The following is a 26,103-nucleotide window of genomic DNA, read 5'->3' as shown; positions in this document are numbered from 1 at the left end:
GGACTAAAGACAAAAGTTTCACTGGAGATTGTCTGGTTTCCTTCCCCCATTAATAAGGTTCTAGCTTTATTTTTACTGAAGGAAATGAAGAAACTGTAGAAAATAATATTCATATACAGAATGAGTAAAATTGGTCTTAACGTTTTATGATTTATTAGACAAAATGTTATTAAGCACTGTAAGTAGCTGTTGCTCTTTCCCATTTGAACAAGACTGGCACTTGTTGTTGTAGTTACTGCAGATTCCTAAATTGGTTTAAATTAAAAAACAATCAAGAAATATTTTGTCATTTACATGTTAGTGCTACCCATCTGCTACATGTTACTACTAATCTTGCCTGCTGAAGTTTGGACAGGCAAGGTTCTGGAAATCATTTCTCTTTTGATATAACAATGAGCCCATTAATGATTTCTTTCAAAGATTTATAGACATGGACTGTATGTGAAGACTTAATTGTGCTGTAATATATTTGTGGACTCGTTTTCAAAACAAAAAAATGTCATAAGGTTGCAGAAGGACATTTTTCTCTCAAAAACATCCAAGTTGCAATTTTCAACACCCCAATTTTAGATCATTTTGCTCCACAGTTCATCCAAATTTCATGGGGATGTGTTGGGGTGGGTTTTTGGTGGTACATGGGTGGCACGAAAAGATAGATGTTTTTCTGAAATAATAGAACAAAATGAAAATATCTAGGGCCAAAATTAAGACATTTTGGGCTAGACCTGCTTCAATCACAACTAAGTGACACAAAGGTGCCCTAAATGACCTTTGAAGAGATTAAGGTATAATCCCCATTAATTCCCCAGTAGTCACTGATCCCTTTCCACCCACTCCCCCCCCCCCCCCAAAGATGTGGAAGAAGCAGTACATACCAGCCTGTATGGCAGCTTAGATATAATGGCCAGTCCTATTAGAGCAGCAAGCAGGTCCCTGGAGTAGCCAAGTGACTGGCGCAGTGGCCAGTAAAGAAGAGGACCCAGGACCATATCCCACTCTAATTGGTACGCTTGTGTGAGCCCTCCAAAACCCACCAAAAACCTACTGAACCTACATATAGGTGACATCTGCAGGACTAAGGAATATTGTAGTGGTGTACTGTTAAGCACAGTAGGTCTTTGGTGGGTTTTAGAGGGCTCACCATACAATATAAGGGAGTAACAGTGAGATATGTACCTGAGACCTTTTATGTGAAGTCTATTGCAGTGCCCCTAGGGTGTTCCACTGTTCTGCTGGTATGTCTGTATGGCCAGTCTACTAAGAATGCTGCCCCCCCCCCCCCCCCCAATACATCCCAATAGCTTGTTTTTGAATATTTTCCCATTGGTCCTAAAAGACAGACATGCTGAGCACAAAAAGTCTACTAAATAGCTATTTTTGAAATTTAAAAAATGGACTTTTTTGTGGTTGAAAATGGACATCAAGAAATGTATTACCACCTTCACCTTTAGATTAGTGATTCAATCTTTAATGCTTTCTAGGATCGTTTATTGTAACAGTGTTTTTTCAGTTTGTACCAAAACTTCATTGCATAGTCTACAGATAATACAGAATATGGAGGCCAGGCTGCTTCATTCTCTGAATCAATTTGATTCGGTAACACCATATTTGTTTGGTTTGCACTGGTTGCTGGTGGAGTTGAGGGTGCAATTTAAACTTGGAACTTTTGTTTTTAGGCTAGGTCACAAGTACCTGGCAGAAATCGTGGCAACACTCTGTGCCACCAATCCCAGTGCAAGCACTTGCTTCCCCATCTCTGTCTCAATAGCAGACTATGGACTTTTCCTCCAAGAACTTCTCCAAACCTTTTTGTAAACCCAGATACGCTAACCGCTGTTACTACATCCTCCAGCAAAGAGTTCCAGAGCTTAGCTATTCATTGAGCGAAAAATATTTCCTCCTATTTGTTTTAAAAGTATTTCCATGTTACTTCATTGAGTCTTCCTTAATCTTTGTACTTTTGGAACTAGTAAAAAAATTGATTCACTTCTACTTGTTCTATACCACTCAGGATTTTGTAGACCTCAATCATATCTCTCCTCAGCTGTCTCTTTTCCAAGCTGAAGAGCCCTAACTCTCCTTTCCTCATATGAGAGGAGTTTCATCCCCTTTATCATTTTGGTGGTAAAATGGTTAATATTTCCAACAGTTGTAGGTCCGATCGTTTAAGAGGACAATGTCTACTGAACTTTTCTTTGCTACGTAATGTTAGATTTAAGGGATTATTTTCTACTTCTTTTTCCTATAAGGCAGTATCATTGTGGAACTCCTTACCATTAGAACTTTGATTGATAGGAAATTATTTATATCTTAGGAAATCACTTAAGATTTTTTTTTTATTTTGGAAATATTTCAATGCATAGAAACTGGTCTTCAGTTGATGTTCTTTTACTTTTACTGTACTTATCAACTGATTAATATGTAACATATGAACATGTGGTTCATTCTTATTTAATATGTTGGAACTATTTATTGTAATAGCGGGATATAAGTCCACTATAACGTAATGTAATGTTTGCTACTGGATTTTCGGATTTTTTTGCAAATAAATAAATGATCTAAAGATGGGAATAACTAGTGAGGTAATTACATTTGCTGATAACACAAAGTTATTCAAAGTTGTAAATCACAAGAGGATTGTGAAAAATTGCAAGAGGACCTTACAAGACTGGGAAACTGAACATCCAAATGGCAGATGATATTTTGTGAGCAAGTGCAAAGTGATGCACGTGGGGAAAAGGAACCCAAACTATTGCTACATGATGCAAGGTTCAACATTAGGAATCACCACCCCAAAAAATGATGTAGGTTTCATTGTTGATGATACGTTGAAACCCCTGCTCAGTGTTTAGTGGCAGCTAAGAAAGCAAATCGAATGTTAAGAATTATTAGGAAAAGAATGGAAAACAAAAATGAGAATATTATAATGCTCTATGGTGCAACTGCACCTCCAATACCATGTGCCCGTTCTGGTCACCACATCTCAAAAAAGATATAGCAGAATTTAAAAAGGTACAGAGAAGTGCAACAAAAATGATAAAGGGGAGGGGACGACTTCCCTATGAGGAAAGGCTAAAGTGGCTAAGGCTCTTCAGCTTGGAGAAGAGACAGCTGAGGGGAGATATGATAGAGGTCTGTAAAATACTGAGTGGAGTGGAATGGGTACAGGTGAATTGCTTGTTTACTCTTTCCAAAAATACTAGGACTAGGGGGCACACAATGAAGCTATTAAGTAGTAAATTTAAAACAAAACAGAGAAAATATTTCTTAACTGGAATTCATTGCCAGAGAATGTGTTAAAAGCAGTTAGCTTATCAGTGTTTAAAAAAAGAGCAGCATAAAATTTGTTTTACCATTTTAGGACCTTGCCAGGTACTTGTGACCTGGACTGGCCAGTGTTGGAAACAGGATTCTGGGCTTCATGAACCTTTGGTCTGTTCCAGTATTGCAACACATGTTCTTAGATGTCATATGGAAAATGCCCCTCTTAGGGACCCATTTACTAAAATACAGTAAGTTTTTTGCACTTACTGCACTTTAACTGCAAAAATGAATATGTGATAAGTGAAAAGCTGGGTGCACCCACCATGTCTTCTGGAGATACCACACTGAAATGTTTTCTTATTACACATTAAGACTCTGCAATTAGCACAGATTAATTTAGAGTGGGGGGGCATTATCTACATGAGCTACCGTTAAGACATGTTATTGTACTGTTAATCCCAGTTATTGTTAACTAGGTAGCATGTCTTAATGGTAACCCATGTTGATAACTATACCCCTTAAGGGAGTAGTCACATTATTTGCCCCTTAAAATACAACATAAAGGGCCCTAACGCTGCTTGATATAATTTCCCGCAGCTTTATTTACATTGCCGCAGGTTACATGGTAATAAGCTGAAAAACATGTAAATTCATGTTTCACATCTCATTACTATGTATACAGAAAGTGAAAGTGCCTTGGTGCTTTGTAGCTTTTAATATATGAGACGTGGGGTAAGGAATAATATATTGTAGAGGAATATATTTGAGTTATTCCCCAAGTTTTCCACGTCATCACTGTGACCCCTGATGCAGGTGCTAGTCACCGAAACACGGCCCGTGTCTGGTCTTTTTGTCAAGGCTCATTCATTAAAGAACTGTGTTCCATTTTTAAAGGCCCGTGGTGCTGTTTTTTTGTTTGGACTTTAGTTTGTACTTCGTTCCCTCTCTTTTGTTATAGCCCCTAGAGGTAGTCTCACGCTACTACAGAAACATGACCCCCTAGCAGTAGTAGCGTGAGACTACCACTAGGGGCGACATTTTGCAAAAGATGCTAGACTAGGCAGGAACAACTGAAGAGCTGCAACTTTGATTTCCATTTCTTCAGCTTTGGTAGCTTGTTATTCTATCTTCTGATCCTGGCCAATCAATCCATTATTAATATCTTCCACAAGTTTATTAGCCACAATCATTAAGGAGGAATTGACCCACTGAATTGCCTTCCATAACGAATTCAGAGTTACAATGGCTGGTTTACATATCCCAGCCAACCCAATGTACAGAGTTCTCTCCTTCTCTCCATTGCTCAGAGCCAACAATGTTGGAATCTCCCCCAAGCTTTCATCCTTTGGGCTTGTTTTAATAGGAGAGGATGTGGCTGCAGGCTTACCCTCTGGTAGCAGAGTCAGTGCCCGATGGTTCATCATCATCTTGCCACCCAGCACTGCCATCCACACTTCTGGGTCAGGGAGGCACAAACTGCTCCATGGGGCTCAATGAAGTCCCTTTAATGCTACTGCCCAAAAGCCCAGGCTGTGTCAAAACAGCAGCCACTGCTGCTTCCATAGACACTTGATATGTATCCAGACTTACAGGGGTAAGTCCCGGCATTAGCCTTCTGTTTAACCATTCTCTCTGGCTACTGAATATACTAGGAGCTGTTACACCCCAGAGCAAAACAGAGCATCTTACAAAACATCCCTACTTGACACCATCTTGGACCTACTGTGGAATTTGGAAGCCATTTTGAAACCAGGCACTGATGGAGCAGAAGCAACTGTGAATCTCTCCAGTCCACCCACTTGTCACCAGTTTTCCTTTCTGAATTACTCAAGAGTATCCCTATTGGTTGTCCCTTCCCTTTCTTTTTCTCAAAATTATGGAGCTCTTCCCCCCTTCTTCGCTTTCTGTTGATTGTCTACTCATACTTACTACTATTTTCTCTTTTTTTCTTTTATCTAAAACTTTGTGAGCTGCCTAGATGGCACAGCCGGCTAGCGGATTAGTAAATCCTAATAAACTTGAAACTTGATAAACTTGAAACCCGGGTAGGTACTGGAGGGTACTAGAGGATATTCCTATCTCAGCTACATCAATGCAAAATTCAATTTACCACGTGAGTCACTAACCTGTGGTACTGAGTACTGCAAATTAGTCATTTACAATGTAAATTGGGCTCCAGTAAAACTGAAAATTGTACTAAAGCTTAGTAACTACTGCTGTAAATCATTGTTTAATGCACAGCCTTGAGGTTGTGTAGAAGTAGGGGGAATGAACCATCTACACAAATAGGGGCTGCAAAATACAATACATGGTTAATTTTAGTGATCATACCTTATTGCTGCTAATTTTCAAAAGAGATACAATATGAATATTTTCCAGTGAAAACTGACTGTGATGTACATAGGCTAAAGGAGCCCACACACATTGAAAACAACGCTGTTCAAAATTGCTCTCCTTTTTGGGCAGCCAAAAGCTATCTGATGCCCTAGGTGAATTTTCAGCCATGCAACCTCTCCCCCAGAGTGGCTCAAAATCCTACCCCCCCCCCCCCCCCCACCTTAGTCTATAATCTCCTTTTACTCTTCTACCCCTTCCCCCATAATTCAACATCTCCCCTTTCCTTGCATACCATATTGCCAATATCTGATTAGCAGCTTAATATCACCACTAATCAATCATCTCCCCTTCCGTACTCTCAGGGTGTCTGCTTATCCCCTTCCTTTCCCTATTCTCCCAGTGTCCAGCATCTCATTTCCCCTTCCCATGTCTAGCATCTCCCCCCTTTCTTTCCTCTTTCTGGCCTGCTGCTGCCACTAGCCTACTTCCACCTGAGCACATGAAGCAACAAAATGAAAATGAGCACAGTGCAGGGCCTTGAGCACAGGCCCATAGTCATGGTCTGCCACATTATGTCCTCTCTGAATCAAGCTTCCTGTCAAGGGGGTGGGACACAGGAGGAATTTAGTGCATGTCCTACTCCATTGAAAACAGCTTTAAAGTGCAGTGCCCCCCCCCCCCCCAATTCTGCTACCCTAGGAGGAACCTAATTCACCTAGCAGTTTATATACATGTATACAGGTATACCGCCTCCTGTTTCATGAACCTGCCTTCTTTTCCTTCTACTAGGCTCACCACATCAATAGTGCATCACTGTGTATGGCCTATAAAGTATCTGGCTGATAGTCAAAGGTGCTGCTGCTTGAATAACTAATACTAACTAGGCCATCCCCAGATTTTCAGTAGCACTATCCAGGTACCGCCAGTGGCGTAGCCAGACTGCCAATTTTGGATGGGCCTGAACCTAAAGTGGGTGGGCACAAAATTTTCTCTCTATTCCCCCTTCCCCAGCAAAATTTAGTCACACTAATCAGATGCATTTGTCACATAGGGGTAAAGTGCTGCTTTTCAGTGCATCAGGTTTCAGAAAATTTATTTAAAAGCCTAACACCCTTTTCAATGAGCTTTCAGAGGCCAAAACCTCCTGCCTCAGGTCAGCATAACGCTGTTATGGTATCCTCTCCTGACCTAAGGAAGGAAGTATTGGTCTCTGAAACTTTATTAACACAGGTACCATATTACTTTATCCTAAATTAAAAATAAAATTATTTTCTTTACCTTTGTTGTATGGCCATTTACTTTTTCTCATTGTGTTGCTCCCAGTCTCTAGATTCTGCTTTCCTTCATCTTTCTCTTGCCAGGGTTCCCTGTCCATTCACCACCTATGGCTTTTCATCTTTTCCTCACCATTGTTCTCCACATGCCCCTTCCTCTTATTCTCCAGTCGTTCCCTACTCTGTCCTCTCCCGCTTTCCATCCAGCAGCTCCCCTCTTTCTTTTGCATCCAGCGTCTCCTTTTTCTCCCTACCCTTCCATCCAGTGTCCTCCCTCTTTCTCTCCTCATCCTTCCACCCATCTACCCTCTCTCCTGATCCTTCCATCTAGTGTATCTCTCTACCCTTTTCTGTTCAGTCTCCCCTCTCTCCACATCCCTCCAGTCTCTCCCCTTTCTCTCTGCATCCTTCCATCCATCTCCCCTCTTTCTCTCCCTATCCTCCCATGTCCAGCGGCTCTCTCCCTTCCCTCCTGTCCCTTCTTCCTCTCCCTCCCATGTCCCAGCGGCTCTCTCCCTTTCCTCCAGTCCCTTCTTCCTCTCCCTCCCATGTCCCAGCGGCTCTCTCCCTTCCCTCCAGTCCCTTCTTCCTCTCCCTCCCATGTCCCAGCGGCTCTCTCCCTTCCCTCCAGTCCCTTCTTCCTCTCCCTCCCATATCCAGCAGCTCTCTCCCTTCCCTCCAGTCCCTTCTTCCTCTCCCTCCCATATCCAGTAGCTCTCTCCCTTCCCTCCTGTCCCTTCTTCCTCTCCCTCCCATATCCAGTAGCTCTCTCCCTTCCCTCCAGTCCCTTCTTCCTCTCCCTCCCATGTCCCAGCAGCCCTCTCCCTTCCCTCCAGTCCCTTCTTCCTCTCCCTCCCATATCCAGTAGCTCTCTCCCTTCCCTCCAGTCCCTTCTTCCTCTCCCTCCCATATCCAGTAGCTCTCTCCCTTCCCTCCAGTCCCTTCTTCCTCTCCCTCCCATATCCCAGCAGCCCTCCCCCTTCCCTCCAGTCCCTTCTTCCTCTCCCTCCCATGTCCCAGCGGCTCTCTCCCTTCCCTCCAGTCCCTTCTTCCTCTCCCTCCCATATCCAGTAGCTCTCTCCCTTCCCTCCAGTCCCTTCTTCCTCTCCCTCCCATATCCCAGCAGCCCTCTCCCTTCCCTCCAGTCCCTTCTTCCTCTCCCTCCCATATCCAGTAGCTCTCTCCCTTCCCTCCAGTCCCTTCTTCCTCTCCCTCCCATGTCCCAGCAGCCCTCTCCCTTCCCTCCAGTCCCTTCTTCCTCTCCCTCCCATATCCAGTAGCTCTCTCCCTTCCCTCCAGTCCCTTCTTCCTCTCCCTCCCATATCCCAGCAGCCCTCTCCCTTCCCTCCAGTCCCTTCTTCCTCTCCCTCCCATATCCAGTAGCTCTCTCCCTTCCCTCCAGTCCCTTCTTCCTCTCCCTCCCATGTCTCAGCAACTCTCTCCCTTCCCTCCAGCCCCTTCCTCCTCTCCCTCCCATGTCCCAGCAGCTCAGCCATTTTTCCTCCAGGTCCGCCCATCCGCATCCTTCGCGCTGTCTCTATCCCTTTTGTCCCACGGAGGCAGCGCTTCCTTCCTGCCCTGTCTTCTCCCAAAGCTCCGCTGCATCGGTCCCTCCCTGCAAGTAGAATCCTCCTTCGCCGGTTGCGCTGCGCTGCCATGCACATGGAGCTTCGCTCCTCCCCCTGCCGCGTTCATCCGGCCCTAAACAGGAAGTGCATCACAGAGAGCCAGATAGACACGGCAGGGGGAGGAGCGTAGCTGCGTGTGCAATTGCATGGCAGCGCAGCGCGACCGGCGAAGGAGGATTCTACTTGCAGGGAGGGACCGATGCAGCGGAGCTTCGGGAGAAGACAGGGCAGGAAGGAAGCGCTGCCTCCGTGGGATAGAGACAGCAATGCGGATGGGCGGGCCTGGAGGGAAAATGGGTGGGCCTGGGCCCATCCAGGCCCACCCGTGGCTACGCCCCTGGATACCGCTACTGAAAATCATTGTCAGTTATCTGATTAGTGGTGATATTCAGTCCACTTACTGGATAACTACCAGATAAAGTTAGAAAACCAAAACAGCTATCCTAACTTGGTCTTGTTAGCTACCTGGATATTGGTCTAAATATTGCTGAAATCTGAATAGTTCCGGTGGTTAGTGCTGGCACTATCCAGATTCCAGCATTGAATATCGGGATTTAATTCAGGCATGGCAGTCTGCATTTTAAAAGAATGTTGACCACCCTAGCTGAATATCGACTGGAGTGATTTTAAGAACAATATATAAAACTAGAGAGCTGCCTTTTGGAGGAAAACATGATAATTCACAATTAAATTATTCCAGAGAAAATGGAATGGCACATCACAGATTTTTTTTCCTACCATTGGACATCAATAGAGCTCAATTAATCAAATTTTTGGCAACATTTTCCTTGTGATAGCATATATTCCTGCAACTTATTGCTCCCCCAGACAATCCATTCACTTCTTTTCACATTGCATGTTACATAGGAAGGGGAAAAAAAAGTGCTGTGTACAAACTGACTTCTAGCCTAGGAAGAGATGTTTGGAAGTTTTTTTTTTATTATTTGGATTTTTCTCATCACACCTTTTCAGTAGTAGCTCAAGGTAAGTTACAGTTAGGTATTTCTCTGTTGGGCTCACAATCTAAGTTTGTACCTGAGGCAATGGAGGGTTAAGTGACTTGCCCAAGACCACAAGGAGCAGCAGTAGGATTTGAACCAGCCACCTCTGGATGTCAAGACCAGTGCTCTAACCACTAGGCCACTCCTCCCACTGGTGGAATGACTAGACACGGGTCTATGTTTTAGCAGCCGCAGCCGCCTGCCTCAGGGGTCACAAGAAACACTGTGTACAAAGAGTAAATCACTATGTAAAAAAATAACACAACATGTGTATACACACACACATATTAAAATCATTGGAGCCCTTTTACAAAGGTGTGTTAAGCTCTACCTGTGTGCAGCGCACGCCAAAATGATACTACCACCAGGCTGCCACGTCCCCTGGAGGTAATTTCAGATTTGCTGCACACCCATAACACCTGGATAATCTATTTATCTATTTCCTCCCACATGCAGCCTTTCCAGCGGTAATCAGTGGTTGGTACTCACCGACCGGTCACCATGCATGTAGTGCATGAGCCCTTACCACTAGATCAATGGATGGCGTTAAGGGCTCAGGCCAGTTTTAGGCGCATGTTGGTTTCAGTTTTACTGCATGACTTTTTCCCGTCCCAGTTTTAAAAAAGCCCTATTTTGCAGATGCGGTAGAAAGTAGCCTGGTGCGAGCCCAAAACACATGCCTGCACTGCCGCAGGCCACTTTTTGCTGTGGATTAGTAAAAGGGCCCCATAATGTATTAAAAACCCCAAACTTCATAAATGTCAGTATATAGAAGACCAAAACAGTGGACTGCGGGCTTATCACACACCAAACCAGAACTATCACCAGGCTACCGCAGGAACCCACTGCTAGTTCCCACCCCCAGTGTGCGACGGTGCTTACCTGGCAGTAATCGGGCAGGTTAGCGCAGGAGCCCTTAATGACATCTCAATGGGTGGCAATAAGTGCTCCCTCCCCCAAACAGAAAAAATGATAGCCTTTTACCTGCTGCGGTAGAGGGGGCCTCAGCGCATGTCACAAAGCATATGCTGATGCTAGCGCAGGCCCCTTTTTATCACAGGTTAGTGAAAAAGCCCCTCAATGCCAGTACCTGGACATGGTCCAGCACTGGATTTCAGGATTTAATGCCGGCAGCGGTCAGCAAAATGCTGATCACTGCCAGCTGAGTATCGAGCCCTGTATTTTTAATGTAACAGCCCTTGTGCTGTGGAATAATCTACCCACACATCTCAGAATGTTGCTCTCATTCCCCAAATTTAAGACTGAACAAAAAAACATACTTCTTTACTACGGTGTTTGAGCCTTAAAGGGTTATCATACTAGTGTGAAAAAGGATTGTGACCTGGCAGGCACCAGTAAGGGGTTGGGAACTTAAATAAATGGCCACAGTAGGTCTCTCATTGTTCTTCTGTACTGTCTATATCAGGATATGTAACTTTTAACTGTTTAGTCTCTATTGTGTATGTTTTAATTGCTTAATGTAAACTGCTTAGATGGATTTTGCAATGGACAATGTTAAAAGCATAAAATAAACATCAAACTCATAAATCATAAACAGGGCAGAGGGGGGGAGGTCTCAGCCACTGGATCCTCAATATTTCTGCTGGCATCTAGATTTAAAGAAAATGTGTGAAGGCCTGGTGCAAGCTATCAATTAACATGGAGTGGCCTAGGAGTTAGTGCACCAGTCTTGACATCCACAGGTGTCCAGTTCAAAGCCTACTGCTGCTCCTTGTGATTTTAGGCAAGTCATTTAATCCTCCATTGTCTCAGGTACAAAATTAAATGGTGAGCCTTCAGGGACAGAGAAATGTCCAGTGGAGCTTACTGTAAGTCCCCTTACTAAAAATGGCATGAGCCAATCTAAATAAATAAATATATTTGCTTTACCGTGGGATCAGCTCAGCTGTATATATTTATATTTTACAGCTCCACAGGAGTGCTGTACTTTCTGATGGATTTTCTAGCAGTCCCCTGGAATCAAAGGTAGCAACAAAGTATAGTGAGGTCAAAGCTGCCCACCAAGTCATACACAGGATCTGATGCTAGAAAAAGACAGGCAAAAAAAAAAAAGAAAAACACTATGAAAACAATCAGATTTCTGGAGATCTTCCCAGATACTTAAATACAGAAATTTGGAGTGTTCAACAACAATTAGATTGGGTGTGAAGAAATACTTTGGCACAGATGACACTCTTGTCAGGTTTACGATGCCCGTTTTACTAGGAGCATAAACTCTGCATAAATCTTCCTGAGTACCCTGAATTTCTGAGTATAAATAATCAATTTTCATTGATTTTTCACTTACATTCTGCCAACATTTGACTATTCTGTTTTTTGCAGGGGCTGACCATCTGAGCCATAGTCAATAGAGAATTTACTCACTCATTACAAGCTGCAGAATTGCACTGGAATTTTTTTTGGGGGGGGAGGGTTCACTTTCTGTGTAGAGTTTTTTCCTAAATCTTTAAGGGGTCCTTTTACCAAACTGTGGTAAAGAAAAAGAAAAAGGCCCTGCACTAGCAGCAGGGGCCCTTTTTACTACAGCGGGTAAAAAGGCCCAAAAATGGCATGGCCGTGCGGTAAGATTTCACTTACAGCATGGCCATGCGGAGGGCAGCACTTAACGCCACCTATTGAGGTGGTGTTAAGGGCTCCCACGCTAACCCGGTAGTAACTGTGTAGCGCACGGCGCTGCACGATTGCCACCGGGTTAGCGTTGTGCTGGACAATAGCTATTTTCCATAGCGCAGCAAATGGTGTACACCGGGGCTGGAACTACCACCAGCGTCCGTGTTCAGCCAGCGGTAGTTCCAGATTAGCGTGCGGTAAGCCTGCATTGGGCTTACCGCTGATCTAAAAAAGGGCCCCTAGGTTCCCAGTCCTTTTAGGATCACAGCACAATCAGACATCAATGGCAATGCATCTACCAGGAGCCACAGATCATAAACCCACTAGGACTTAATGTGCATGTCAGTAGCATCACAGCCGCCAAGGGGGTGGGGCAGGGGGGACAAAATTCCCCGGGCCCGGGCCTCCAAGGGGGGCCCGGTGCCACAGTCCCACCCGCTCTCCGTCGTCGACCCTCTGCCCCCTGCATTGAAATCGCAGTCTCACCTCCGTGAAAGCAGAGCTGCAGGCAGCAGAACGCCTCCTTTCGGCCCTCCTTCCCTCCCTGTGTCCCACCCCCATCTGACATAACTTCCGCGAGGGAGGGACACAAGGAGGGAAGGAAGGTCGAAGGGAGGCGTTCTGCTGCCTGCAGCGCTGCTTTCACGGAGGTGAGACTGCGATTTCAATGCAGGGGGGGTGGAGGGGGAAGCAATGGCTGCGGCGATCTCGGGGGGCGGGGCAGTGAGGGCGGCAGGGGCGAGTCCAGTCTCTCGGCAGCCCTGAATAGCATAGCCAGAAATGAATATTTTGGGGGAGAGAAACAGTTAACAGGGGGGCACTGGCACTAGACACCTCCCCCCCCCCCCCCCCCCCCAATATCCAAAACCATTTAACTGGCAAGGAACAGTTCCCGGCCATATAAATGGTACATAACTGACTACCTCCTGCTGATAGCGGCTAGCCGGTTATATTGTGCGATATAACCGGTTACCCAGAAATATTCAATGTCAGTCAAGTGGCCAAATTTGGCCGCTTGAATACCTGATATATTCTCAGCCTTTTTGAACTTGACTGGCCAGCGCTGAATATCGGCTTGGCTGGTTAATTTCAAACTGGCCAAAAATAAGGCGGATACTCAGTTCCAGTCACCGGAAATGACCCAGAATTGAATATTCGGGCTCAGTGCTGACCATAGGAGGCAGCCTGGCTACCTTCAGCTCTCTGAATATCAGCCCCCTCATTTCTACTGCCTGCTCTTATTTTCTGTTTCCTCTTCCCTCCATGGTGCTCTACAGTTTGTATTTTTAGGGATCAAAATCGGTTTTTCTGCTCCTTCTGCTCTGCACCTTTGTGGGTGATTTGAGTCTTGTTAGAGCTGTGTTACCCCTTTTGTGCTGCCTTATTCTGTTCTTTTCTCCATTGATAAGAATGACAATGGACCTATACCCACAGAGTATTTAGGGGGTCTTTTACTAAGTGGCAGTAAGCCCAATGCAGACTTACCACTCGCTAAATTGGAAGTACCACCCTCAGCACATTCCATTTCCGGTACTACAAAAATATTTGAATTTTTGTAGCGCCGGTGTTTATCCAGTGGTAATCAGGCAGTGCCGCATGCTACCTGGTTACTGGCAGATTAGCGTGGAAGCCCTTACCACCATCTCAATGGGTGGCAGTAAGTGATCCCCCCCCACCCCCTTGAAATGGCACAGGCTCCCTTTTGCTGCAGCTTAGTAAAAGGACCCCTTTCTGTGTTCTGGCAGTGAGGTTTCCTATATTGAGTCTTATTATACCATCTCCTGCTGCCATTTCTACAAATTTGAATATGGAGGTATAGAAAGTTACCGGTTCCGCTTAACAATATTGCTGGCTTTAAGAGGATTTAATGTGGCTTTGTGAGGGAATATCACTGAAAACCAAAACCGGCCATCTCAAACCCGGTGAACTCTGGCATTTAGCAGGGCCAAACCGTATTTCAAAAGAAAAGATGGCCGGCCATCTTTTTCAATAATACGGTTTGGCCAGCTGTTTGCGGCGCCGGCAAAATAGATTGCCGGCAATCTATTTCACCGGCGCCATTCGATTATTCCCCTCTATATGGCTCCAGAAAAAGGAGGACAGATTGAGCCAGTCTGGGTTTTACTTCCATTGCTTTCAATGGAAGCAAAACCCGAACTGGATAAATGTGTCCTCCTTTTTCTGGAGCCATATGGTAACCCTAGGTAGGGTGTGTTTCACGCTGTTAGATAAAAACTCTGAACACAGTCAGACCAGGTGGCTCAGGGAAGACAAGAACAGCCCTCCAGCATTTGCCTTCACTACAGATGTGCAGGGCCACTGAGAGACTGAACTGGGCCCAGGACAGGGCTGCCTCCACCGGACCCGGGGCAGGGCCACTGCCGCTCCCCCCCCCCCCCCCGATCGCTGCCGCTGTCTATATACTTTGGCTGGTGGGGATCCCAAGGTCCTGCCAGCAGAAGACGTCTTCCTTCAGTTCTGACTGCCTGCCCCTGCGGCTGCTTTTCCTCTCAGGGCATGCTCGATTTCAAAATCAAGCATGTGCACCTGAGAGGAAAAGCAGCCGCTCAGCAATTGGGTATAAGAGCAGCACTGGAGGAAGCTCCGGGTCCTCCCCAGCCTCCAAGGGGGGGCCCGGCACCTGAGTTTTCTCTCTCCTGCTCCTGTCGGGATGCAATCACTCGGGTCCCGTCAGGAGCATTAGAGAGAGACCGCGGCACCGGGCCCCCCTTGGAGGCCCAGGCCCGGGGAATATTCCACACCCCCTCCCCCCTCAGCGGCCCAGCAGCAGAAACTTAATGCAAGCAGGTCAAGTTTTACCTTGGACTCATGTGAAATCCTAATCTTTGAGAACAAGCCTGGTTTTGGTGTACCTGGAAGACAAAGACTAGTGCATGCTGAAACTGTGGAGCTCTGTCAGAACAGGCCAGCAGGAAGATTATAATTGAATTCCAAAAGACTTATTTCTTAAGTGTACCACTCTGTGAAGGAAAAGGATTTAACAATCTTTTCAATACAAATACAGTGTTTTGTGGATTTAACAATGTTTTCAATACAAATACAGTGTTTTGTTTACTTTCATCATGGCTGTGACTCCATACCACACCCTCACTCATGCTGCTACAGCATCCCAGCTCGAAACCTAAAGACTTCCTCCTCCTTCTGCTTTGCACTTTTCTTGATCCACTATTCAGAATCATGAGCAAGCATATCTCAGGCCCATCTCCCATGGGGAACAGTGAAAATACTTTCAGGGCTTACTGGGAAACCCTTCTTCAGGGAAATAATTTCAGCATGTCATCTGCAGACAGGTTTTCTGTAGTCAATTGCTGTAGTAATATCATGAGCCTCATCTGCTATGGTTCTGTGATTGAGGTAACAGCAGCTACAGATGGAGGAATTGTTGCTAGTCCATAAATTCTCAGGAGGATCCCATTTTCCTCCAGGATCACAAACCAAATCATTAATGCTATCAGAGAGTTCTGGCAATCTGCAGGTTTTTCAAATTCAGAATCCATAATTCATATTGCTCTTGATTAGTTGAAAATTGCAGTTCCATTCCCTATCAGGAACAGGACTCAGTAAACAACCCACATGTCAGTAAAAGGTAGACACGCTTTTTCCTAGCCATTGTTTTGAATCTTTATAAAATAATTTTATCATTTTTGAAACACAGATCATACATTTGCTTTGTTAATGTCACGATTGTGCCCATGTTTCATGCTCTCATGCATATCGCCACCTGGTGGTTAGACCTGGTGGCTGCGATGGACTGTCTGTTTGCTGTTTCCCATGTTCCAGAAGTCATGCCAGTCCAGTCCGGATTTTCCAGCCTTCCAGACTGGCTTGGGATTTTTGGAACTAAGCAGCACCCTTACCTGGTAACCTCCCTTGTATGTTGCCTTTAGTAACCACTTGGAAACTTTCTACTTTGCCTTGGCAATAGAGGTCTTGAGTTGTGTTCCTGTCCCTGTTGGTCTGTTGTGGTTCCTGCCCTGAAAGCTTTCTTTGTCAGCTTGACCCTGCTTGTTTTCCTGGATTATTCTATTGATTGCTGCCTGCCTTTGACCCTGCTGGTTTCCTAGTTTATTCTACTGTCTGCTGCCTGCCCAAGACCCTGCTTGTTTCCTGGTTTATTCTACTGTCTGCTGCCTACCCAAGACCCTGCTTGATTCCTGGCTTATTCTCCTGTTTACTGCCTGCCCAAGTCCCTGCTTGATGATTCCTAGTTTACTACTACTACTACTACTTAACATTTCTAGAGCGCTACTAGGGTTACGCAGCGCTGTACAGTTTAATTGCCGCCAACCTATAGACTCTGTTTGGTTCCTGGTTTCCCTTCTGCTTTGCTGCCTGCCAGTAAGACTCTGCTTGGCTCGTGGACTATTCTCCTGCTTACTGCTTCTGTTCCAGTCCAGCAGCTTCAGTCCGGCTGTTCCAGTTCTGGTAGTACCAGTCTGTTCTGCCTTGCCTCCTGTTTGGGTGATTCGCCTGCCACTCCTCAGCAGTGGCCCAAGGGCTCACTATTCCTGACCAGCGTGACAGTTTATAAGAATTAACAGTTACTTCAAAGGAAAAAAAATCCTTGGTTTAATACTTTTGTACCTGTGATTTCTTTCAACACACAACTCTTTCTTTGGAGCCTTCTGGGTATTCTTTAAGGGCGTGCAGGGCAAAATTTTAATTTTGTTGCTGATATGTGTTGAATAGCAGACACTGTAATTGTGTTTCATCTTTTATTTTTAGTACCTTTCAGTTTTCATTTAACAGTGGATACTGTAGTTTCTTAAGTCCACTAGTACTCTCTATAGAGGGGTGTTTAGACTTTGACCACTTTTTGACATTGGAAGACATTCCGCTTTCCATTTTTTTGCTCACAGAATCTTTTTCTCCCCAAGTGTGGGAGTTTTTTGATGTCTGTGATTTTTTTCGGAAGGCGGTAGGAGCCTATGATGTTGGCCATTTCAGTGGAGTACTAATGTTAGGTTCCCTGGACTGCTGAGGCTATTTTATTTATATATAAAAATCTTATGTTTGATCAAGGTCTCACGCCCATCTATAGATTGAATAATAAAAAGAGTGATACTTAGTGTTTTTAGAGAAATAATTTTGTTTAGTTTCCATGTCATTTATGTTATTTTTCATTTAGTTCTGTCTTTGTGAGGGGTGGGGGATCTTTATCAATAGGTGCCACATTATAGCGTGAGGGGTAAATGCACACATGCAAAACACAAATGAGCAAAAAACATGTAAAAAGTTGAATAATGGAAACATATCTGTAATAACACAAGACTACCTCTACTTCAGGAAGCAGGTGAAAGCTTGGCTCTTCAACCAAGCCTTTAATGGAAGAAGTAACTAACTTGTTAGTCTCACTCACACACACACACAAGGATTGACTCAAGCTGCACATACTGCAGCGGGACATGTTTATCCACTCCTACCCTAGCTAAGATAATATTTAACCATCTCTCTGACCTCACGTGCAACTTTCTTCAAATCAGTCACCTAATTCTTCCTACTTTCTTACTCACCTGTATGTTACAACTTTGCCTTACCCTTCACTACCAATTATAATGTTCTAGTACATAATATTGTGTTGTCAATGCAAGTAGTATACCTTGCCATACTTTGTACTGTTGTTCGAATATTTTTACTGCTCTAATTGCCTATTACTCATGTTTGATCTATTCTTACTGTACACCGCCTTGAGTGAATTCCTTTAAAAAGGTGGTAAATAAATCCTAATAAATAAATAAATATTATTTTGCAACAATCACCACTGTGAAACAGTGAAACATTGAGCACTTTTGCTTCAATAGTGTGCAGTATAGCTAAATTCTGTGCAATTTTGATCATATGGGAGGGACAACATTTGGGGGTTCCTGTTGTTTCCAGTTAAAAGCATCATAAAATTGCATGGATAATGCAGTGGCATTTCCCATGTCATTTCAAATGAAGCCGCATCCCTAGTATTCATGCCTTGCCCCTCTCCCAGGACCTTGGAGTGTTGCTGTCACCTTTGGTGGCAGTCAGCTTAATTTTCTGTATTATTCCGCCTGAGAAGATCTAATCTTTGGATCTAGTCAGGCTCTGGATACAAGACTCTTATTGTTGGAAAAGAGCAATTATAGAAATAAAAATACCAATCAGGAAGCCAAAAGGAGTCACTCTGGACTGAACTTTATTATGATACTATAATCTACAATGACAAATTATTGAGACTCTCAATTGATATAGAATATGAATATATACAGTTGTTCTTTGCTGTGCTGGGGATCACCAGAGTTTGTATATGCAAATTAAAAGCAAAACCTTACAGACTGTATTGCAAATAATGCTTAGAATCTTACGCTGCAGGTATTATGAAGATGATCATGATAAGGCAAGCGAGGGGAATCAGAGAGATATTTGCCCAAGATGTCTTCCTAGGTTTTTTTTTTTGTTTTCCTGGGTACTAATTATCTTTTGCTAGGAGTATGTGTGTCCATCATAAGAAGATGTTTTGTCTTTATTAGCATCAATAAAAAAAAAACAATCATGGTCTTTGCAAGGCCTAAGTATTTTTCTCAGCAGGAAGGAGAAAGGAAAGGAGATCTATAACTGTTATAGCCCTTTGCTCTTCTGTGGGTGTTGTAGAGTCGTCAGGGCACTCTTTATGCCTTTGGAAAGCTATTGCCTCTATAACAGATATCTGCCACAATGTTTTAAGCAAGATTGATTTTAAATGGCTAGGAAACCCTACAGTTACTGTGCAAAAGTGTTTGCCCTATTGACTTAAAAGGAAATGAGTGAAATGAATGATGTTTATGTTTGTTTAATTATGCTTTAATAGACCGCCTTCAGTAATACAATCAAAGCAGTTTACAAAGCTGCCTAGAACACTGTGGATTGTAGATTGAATGGGTTATAAATGTTTTAGATAAGTAAATAAATCTAGATAATTCAGACTCTGAGAACAAACCAAATGGGTGGGTGATCTGAAAACAAACTATTTTCCATGTGCATCCCTATAAAATATCATTGTAACTCCTGGGTACTTCTACCAGGCAGGATCCAGAGTATATTGTGGGTAAAGGGTCTTGCTGCAAGGATTTTGGGGGCTATGATTCAGATGCAAATGGTAGGGGTGTCCAGAAATGAAGGATCAGTCTGGCTCTGGCACTCAACTCAGAGTCTGATTGGTGAGATCACCATCCAATCAGATACTTTAACTGAGGGTTGAAATACCCAACTTCCAGAGTTGTGCAACCCAAATCTTGCCTTCCAACAGAGATTACTCCCTTGCCCATTGACAATTTGCTCAGATATGTTCTGAATAGTTGCCAGCAGACTAACAGTGATTACCTCACACACTAAATTATAACTTCTCACAGGGTGATGGGAGATCACCTGGTGTAACCTACTCCCTGAGAAAAGCCACGCCCCTTTGTTCCAAAAATGTGCAGGTTTTGGCTTACCAGGTAGTGTCATGATGGCCATCTTCAATCTCCCAAACTCCTTGGGGAGTTCATATTTTGCTCAAAACTATCCAAAACTTCAAAATTTGGCAAAAGGTAAGTCAGAACATTTCCTATGATGTCTGCAATTGCTCCCATGGTGTGTGCATTTTTATATAAAATCTTAGTACTTCTTCCTAGCAGGACCTAGGGTACCATGTGCTCTAAGGGGGGAGGATGACAGTCGCTCAAAAGCGCATGGTTCGGGATAAGGTATCTTTCAAAGATATCACCAAAACAGGGAAGATATGGTATCCTGATAGTGAGGTTGCAAAAGAGACAGTAGTAGATTAGGTGTCCCTAAATAAAAATAAAAAGCAGACACAATATTGCAAATTAATACTGTCAAGTACTAAGCATCATGTAAATAGGAACAACAAACACAGTTTGAAATGTCTATATGCGAATGCCAGGAGCCTAAGAAATAAGATGGGAGAGTTAGAATATATTGCACTAAATGAAAAATTAGATATAATAGGCATCTCTGAGACCTAGTGGAAGGAGGATAACCAGTGGGACACTGTCATACCGGGGTACAAATTATATCATAGTGATAGGGTGGATCGAATTGGTGGAGGAGTAGCATTGTATATTAACAAGAGCCTTGAATCAAATAGATTGAAAATTCTGCAGGAAACAAAACACTTCTTGGAATCACTGTGGATTGAAATTCCATGTGTAAAGGGGAAAAGGATAGTGATAGGAGTGTACTACGGTCTGCCTGGCCAGGATGAACAGACAGATGCAGAAATGTTAAAGGAAATTAGGGATGCAAACAAACTGGGCAACACAATAATAATGGGTGACAGTTAGTGAGAAAGGAAAGGAGGTGGGAGAAACAGAAATCCAAAACTGAGCTAATAGCTGACATTCCAGTGACAGCTCAGAAGAGTTTTCTGAAAAGGAAACACAAAGAATGTTAGTGATATGAGCCTGACACTGTTGTAACATGTTATAATAATTCTGACATAGCTGTTTTATAAATTAATGTAAGAGATTTTTGCTAGCAAATTGTTTTACTTAGAGATCTCTATAGTTTAATCCATTTTATTAGCTAAAATAAAAAAAATTCTTAAACATCAAAGCTGTTGAACTTCCTCCCACCAACTAACCATTGGGATTGGGAAAGAAGTATCTAATTCCAACACAAATATTCTCTTTGTGAGCATCTAGCTGGTGTGAACTTACTTCAAAAACTGAACCACCCCAGCCATGACAAAAACAGTAGAAATAAGCAAAAGTGCAATTCCTTTTTCCACCATTAGGGGGGGCTCACAAAATAAAATTTAAAGACTTGAATCTCAGCAGTGCTCTGCTATAAAAAAAAAAAAAAAAAAGTCTAGCACAGAAATATAGAAAACTATGATTATTGATATTGTAGTATGTCTTTTTTAACTTTTTGTAGTCTGATAGTCTATTACTGAGCAATTGAAGATTAGCCAGGCAAATGCCATCATATATATTGTTTTATGTAATGTTCACAATTTATACTGGTCAGATCATGGCTGAACAGATTCAGCCAAGCAAAAGGAGAAGTAGGGTGGGCTGGCTCTTCCCAAAAAACCAAAGGGAGACGTATACACAGTTTTCAGTCTTTATTAAGAAGTCATCAAGCGACTCGACACAGCTGCTGTGTTTCAATGCCTAAGCGCCTGCCTCAGGAGTCTAAAAAATATTTTAAAACATAAGTAAACATATAATAAAATTAGGCATAAAAAATGAAAATGAAATGCTAAATATATAGAATACATATAAATACAACTAGACATAATACAATAAATATCCAGCAGATTGCCAAGACCTGTCGTTTCTTTCTTTACAACATCCGTAAAATCCGCCCCTTTCTTTCCGAGCACTCTACCAAAACCATCATCCACACCCTTGTCACCTCTCGTTTAGACTACTGCAATCTGCTTCTTGCTGGCCTCCCACTTAGTCACCTCTCCCCTCTCCAGTCGGTTCAAAACTCTGCTGCCCGTCTCATCTTCCGCCAGGGTCGCTTTACTCATACTACCCCTCTCCTCAAGACCCTTCACTGGCTCCCTATCCGTTTTCACATCCTGTTCAAACTTCTTCTACTAACCTATAAATGTATTCACTCTGCTGCTCCCCAGTATCTCTCCACACTCGTCCTTCCCTACACCCCTTCCCGTGCACTCCGTTCCATGGATAAATCCTTCTTATCTGTTCCCTTCTCCACTACTGCCAACTCCAGACTTCGCGCCTTCTGTCTCGCTGCACCCTACGCCTGGAATAAACTTCCTGAGCCCCTACGTCTTGCCCCATCCTTGCCAACCTTTAAATCTAGACTGAAAGCCCACCTCTTTAACATTGCTTTTGACTCGTAACCACTTGTAACCACTCGCCTCCACCTACCCTCCTTTCTTCCTTCCCGTCCACATTAATTGATTAGTTTTGATTACTTTATTTATTTTTTGTCTATTAGATTGTAAGTTCTTTGAGCAGGGACTGTCTTTCTTCTATGTTTGTGCAGCGCTGCGTATGCCTTGTAGCGCTATAGAAATGCTAAATAGTAGTAGTAGTAGTAGTAAATGTACAACTAAAACAATGGATAAAAAATAGATAATATAAAAGCTAAAGGAGTCTACATATGCAAAGGATAAATCAATATACAAGTATAACATATGTAAAAAAAATTGCCAATCATGTAGAAAACATGATTGGCAGGATTATGAGATTCGTTTCTCGAGCTTTGTCTTTTGTACAAAAGCTTTACCTTTGCACGATACCTTAGAGGTATCACAAGGTCAGTGGTCTAGAGCATTTTTGATTGCCAGCGAACGCAAGTATCTTTGGAACTTCTTGTGATGAGAGATATATATATATTACCACCATCAGAGTCCTCCATAACGAACTTTGTTAAACTGTGCACACAGCCTTTTTAAAGGTAGAGTGTTACTGAATAAAGGCGTGCTTATTTGAATACTCTACAAGGACTATTATTGCCAGAGAGCACATATATGGTGTAACAGACTCCTGACGCAGGCCAGTTGGGCCGAAACACAGCTGTGTCGAGTCATATCACCTTAATAAATCCATTCAATTTTTATTCTGCTTGTGTCGTCCCCCTTTTTTTGATTTTTATATTTTACTTATCATTCCTTTTTTGAGTTTTTCCTTTTTTATTTGTATATACTATTTTTTTATTTTTATTATTATTATTATTTTTTTTGTCCTTTTTTTCTCTTTTGTTTTATTATATTTTTTTCCGTGTCATCTTCGCTGTTTTTGATTACTGTTGTTGTTTGCGAAGACAGGTTTCTTCTGTATTTTTGACTACAGCATTTAGCCTTAATGTTTTTTAACCTCTATTTCTATTAATTTTTACTTGTACAAAGACTTGACTGTTGTGTCTGTAAATTAGATTATTTCTTTGCACATGTAAATTCATTTAGTTTTTATATATTACTTATCCTTTATTCATTGTTTTATTTCTACAACCATATATTTTTTTTTTGTATGGTAATCATATATGATATATATCTTTTTCTATTGTTTTATGTCCAGTTTCTTCTATATGTTTTCTACATGATTGGTAATTTTTTATATATGTTATACTTGTATATTGATTTATCCTTTGCATATGTAGTCTTTTGAAGGTGATAATAGTATATTACATATCTATAATTTATATTATATATTTGGAGATATTTCTTTTTCTTTGGAGATATTTACATAGAGAGTTCCTTCTAGCTTGGAGTGTTTTAAGATCACGTTTTTGGTTTGTATTTATTAAATACTATCATAAATGGCAAGTGTGGACATTTATACCTGTCCTTGAGCCGATGTAAATGTCTGCACCAATATATGTTAAGTACACGTGTGCTGCACCCAAGCTCCATCCCTGCGTGTACCCTCTGCCTAAGTATAAGCCATCATGTCTTGGATCATTCTATTCTACTAGTCAGTATTTTATAAAGTGTGGAGGAGTGGCCTAGTGGTGAGGGTGGTGGACTTTGGTCCTGGGGAACTGAGTTCAATTCCCAGCATAGGCAGCTCCTTGTGATTCTGGGCAAGTCACTTAACCCTTCATCACCTGCCACATTGAGCCTGCCATGAATGGGAAAGTGCAGGGTACAAATGTAACAACAAAAAAGTCATTTACATGCATAAATGACTAAAATACCCCAAATTGGAGATATTCTTTACTGCATAAAGGACTAAATTCAATAAACAGCACTGAAAAATTGTCACAAAAAAATAGCTCTTAGCATTACTCTATAAATGGTGCTCACTAATAGTGCTTAGCACTACTACTTTTAGGCGTGACCATTTACACCAATGAAACCTTGGTGTAAATCTCTACGCCTAAATTAAGTACGGATCCCCTTTATTCTATAATAGTGTGCATAAATTGTGGGAATTCCCCAGAGCCCATGATCCTACCATGGCTGAGCCCCCGCTTTGGATCTGCATCACCCTTAACTGAGAGGCCTGACCAGCCATTCTGCTGCTTGAAACGTGAAGGCAGGCACTATTTGAGATACAGTAACCGCCTGTCCTCACATTTGAAACATGATGATTTTGCCAGTGGCAACAGACAACAGATGAAAGACAGAGTTCCTCACTGGTCTTGCAGGCATTGGGCATATATACATCTTGTACACTTTACAACCAAAGCCTGACCCCTGAGGCAGGCATTGTTTAACGCCGAAACACGGCCCGTGTCGGGTCATTTATCAATAAAATACTCCTGTTGTCTCCGTCTTGAAGGCCCAGTGTTGCTCCTTTTTTTGTTTGTATACTTCCTATGTATGCTGTATACCCTCTCTGTTTGGTTTGTTTAAATTTGAATTAATGCCAATTAGCACCGATAATTGAGTGTTAGGGCCGATGTCAGTGTCAATTGGCTCGTTATTAAATTAAATTTACAACGTAAGTTGGGCGCGCACCCAAATTTATGCATGAAGTGTTTAGCACACCCCCTTACAGAATTATCCTCTAAATGCTATCTGCCAATAGTCAGCCCTTGGCAGTGAATGGCGTCTGACCCCGCAGGCTGAACTGACCCCAGATACTCAATGCTGAGCACGTAATATCCAGGTCTCAACAGTCACCTAGAAGTTAACCAGATGCCAGCCAACATTCAGACCAATGCCCGTTATCTTCACTGCATAAAGTGACGACAGCCTTTTTGCTATCCTAGCTTTAAGGTGCTCATTTTCAAAGCACATAGACTTGCAAAATTGCCTAATAGCATATGTAACTTTTTTAAGTCTGTGTGCTTTAAAAAGGAGCCTCTGTGTGGTTATTTAGCCAGTTAGTAGGTTGAAAATCATTGTTAACTGGCTAAGTTCATGCTCCGCCCACGGTCTACTCTTAACCTAGACAGTTAGGGGATGGCCAGTTAGCTGGAATAGGCCTTGGCAAGCCATTTAGATGGCCAGGAGCCTCACCTTGCCATTTAAATTCCTTTGAATATCGGGTCCTATATTAGTAGGTACAATAAATTTATTAGCAAGTATATGCTAACAAAAACAATTAGCATGAATCTTAGTATAGCGAACCCAATTCTGAAAAAATTGCTATACGGATTAGTTATAGAAAGTGTCCAACTATGTGTAATGGATATTTAGCAGCCATCCATCACTTGGAATATTTGGAATTTCCCTTTGTTAAAAATTAGATAAATTAATTTATGCCACATAGAGAGTAATTTTATAATAGGTAGCCTAGTTTGATAAAGCAATATGGGGAATATTTGTAGCCTGTTTTATAAAATTCAATACTATAGGAACTTATTTGCCTTTATAAAATACAAGCACAAATCTAATATAATAATTCGCACCTCCAACGTTCTGAAGCTGACTCTGTGGCAGCGTGGCAGTGAAGCCGTGTAGTGTTCGTAGAGTTCATAATCGCCCTGCCCTCGAGGGAACTCTGTATTGTTGCCAGGAAAAGAAACGCGACATCAGGAGTAGGGACCAACCACAGGCCTCGCACTCGCTCTCAGTGCCCCGCCCTCGGAGGGAAGGGAAGGCTGCATGTAATATTCACCCACCGGAAGTTCGTTCCCTCCCTCTGAGTTCCACGATCGTTGTCCATCCCCCCTCCCTCCCTCCCAATTCCAGGGTCCCCCCTCCCTCCCAGTTCCAGGGTCATTGTCCCTCCCTCCCTTCCAGTTCCAGGCCCCCTCCCTCCGAATTTTAAAAGTCATCCTGACTTACCTCGTGCAGTAAAAAGCATGCAGGTTCAGCACTTACTTCAGTTTTCCCTTCTCTGTCTCTCAGCTCTGGTCCCACCCGTGCAGAAACAGGAAATGAGGGCGGGACCAGATCTGAAAGACAGAGAAGGGAAAACTGAAGTGTTGAACCTGCACACTTTTTACCACTGCTGCTGGCTGCCATAACCCCAATGAGGTAAGTCAGGATGACTTTTAAAATTCGGACAGAGGGGGCCTGGAACTGGAAGGGAGGGAGGGAGGGAGGGACGATGACCCTGGAACTCA

This window comes from Microcaecilia unicolor, chromosome 2, assembly GCF_901765095.1.
Source record: "Microcaecilia unicolor chromosome 2, aMicUni1.1, whole genome shotgun sequence".
NCBI lineage: Eukaryota > Metazoa > Chordata > Amphibia > Gymnophiona > Siphonopidae > Microcaecilia > Microcaecilia unicolor.
This window is presented reverse-complemented; position numbering follows the sequence as displayed.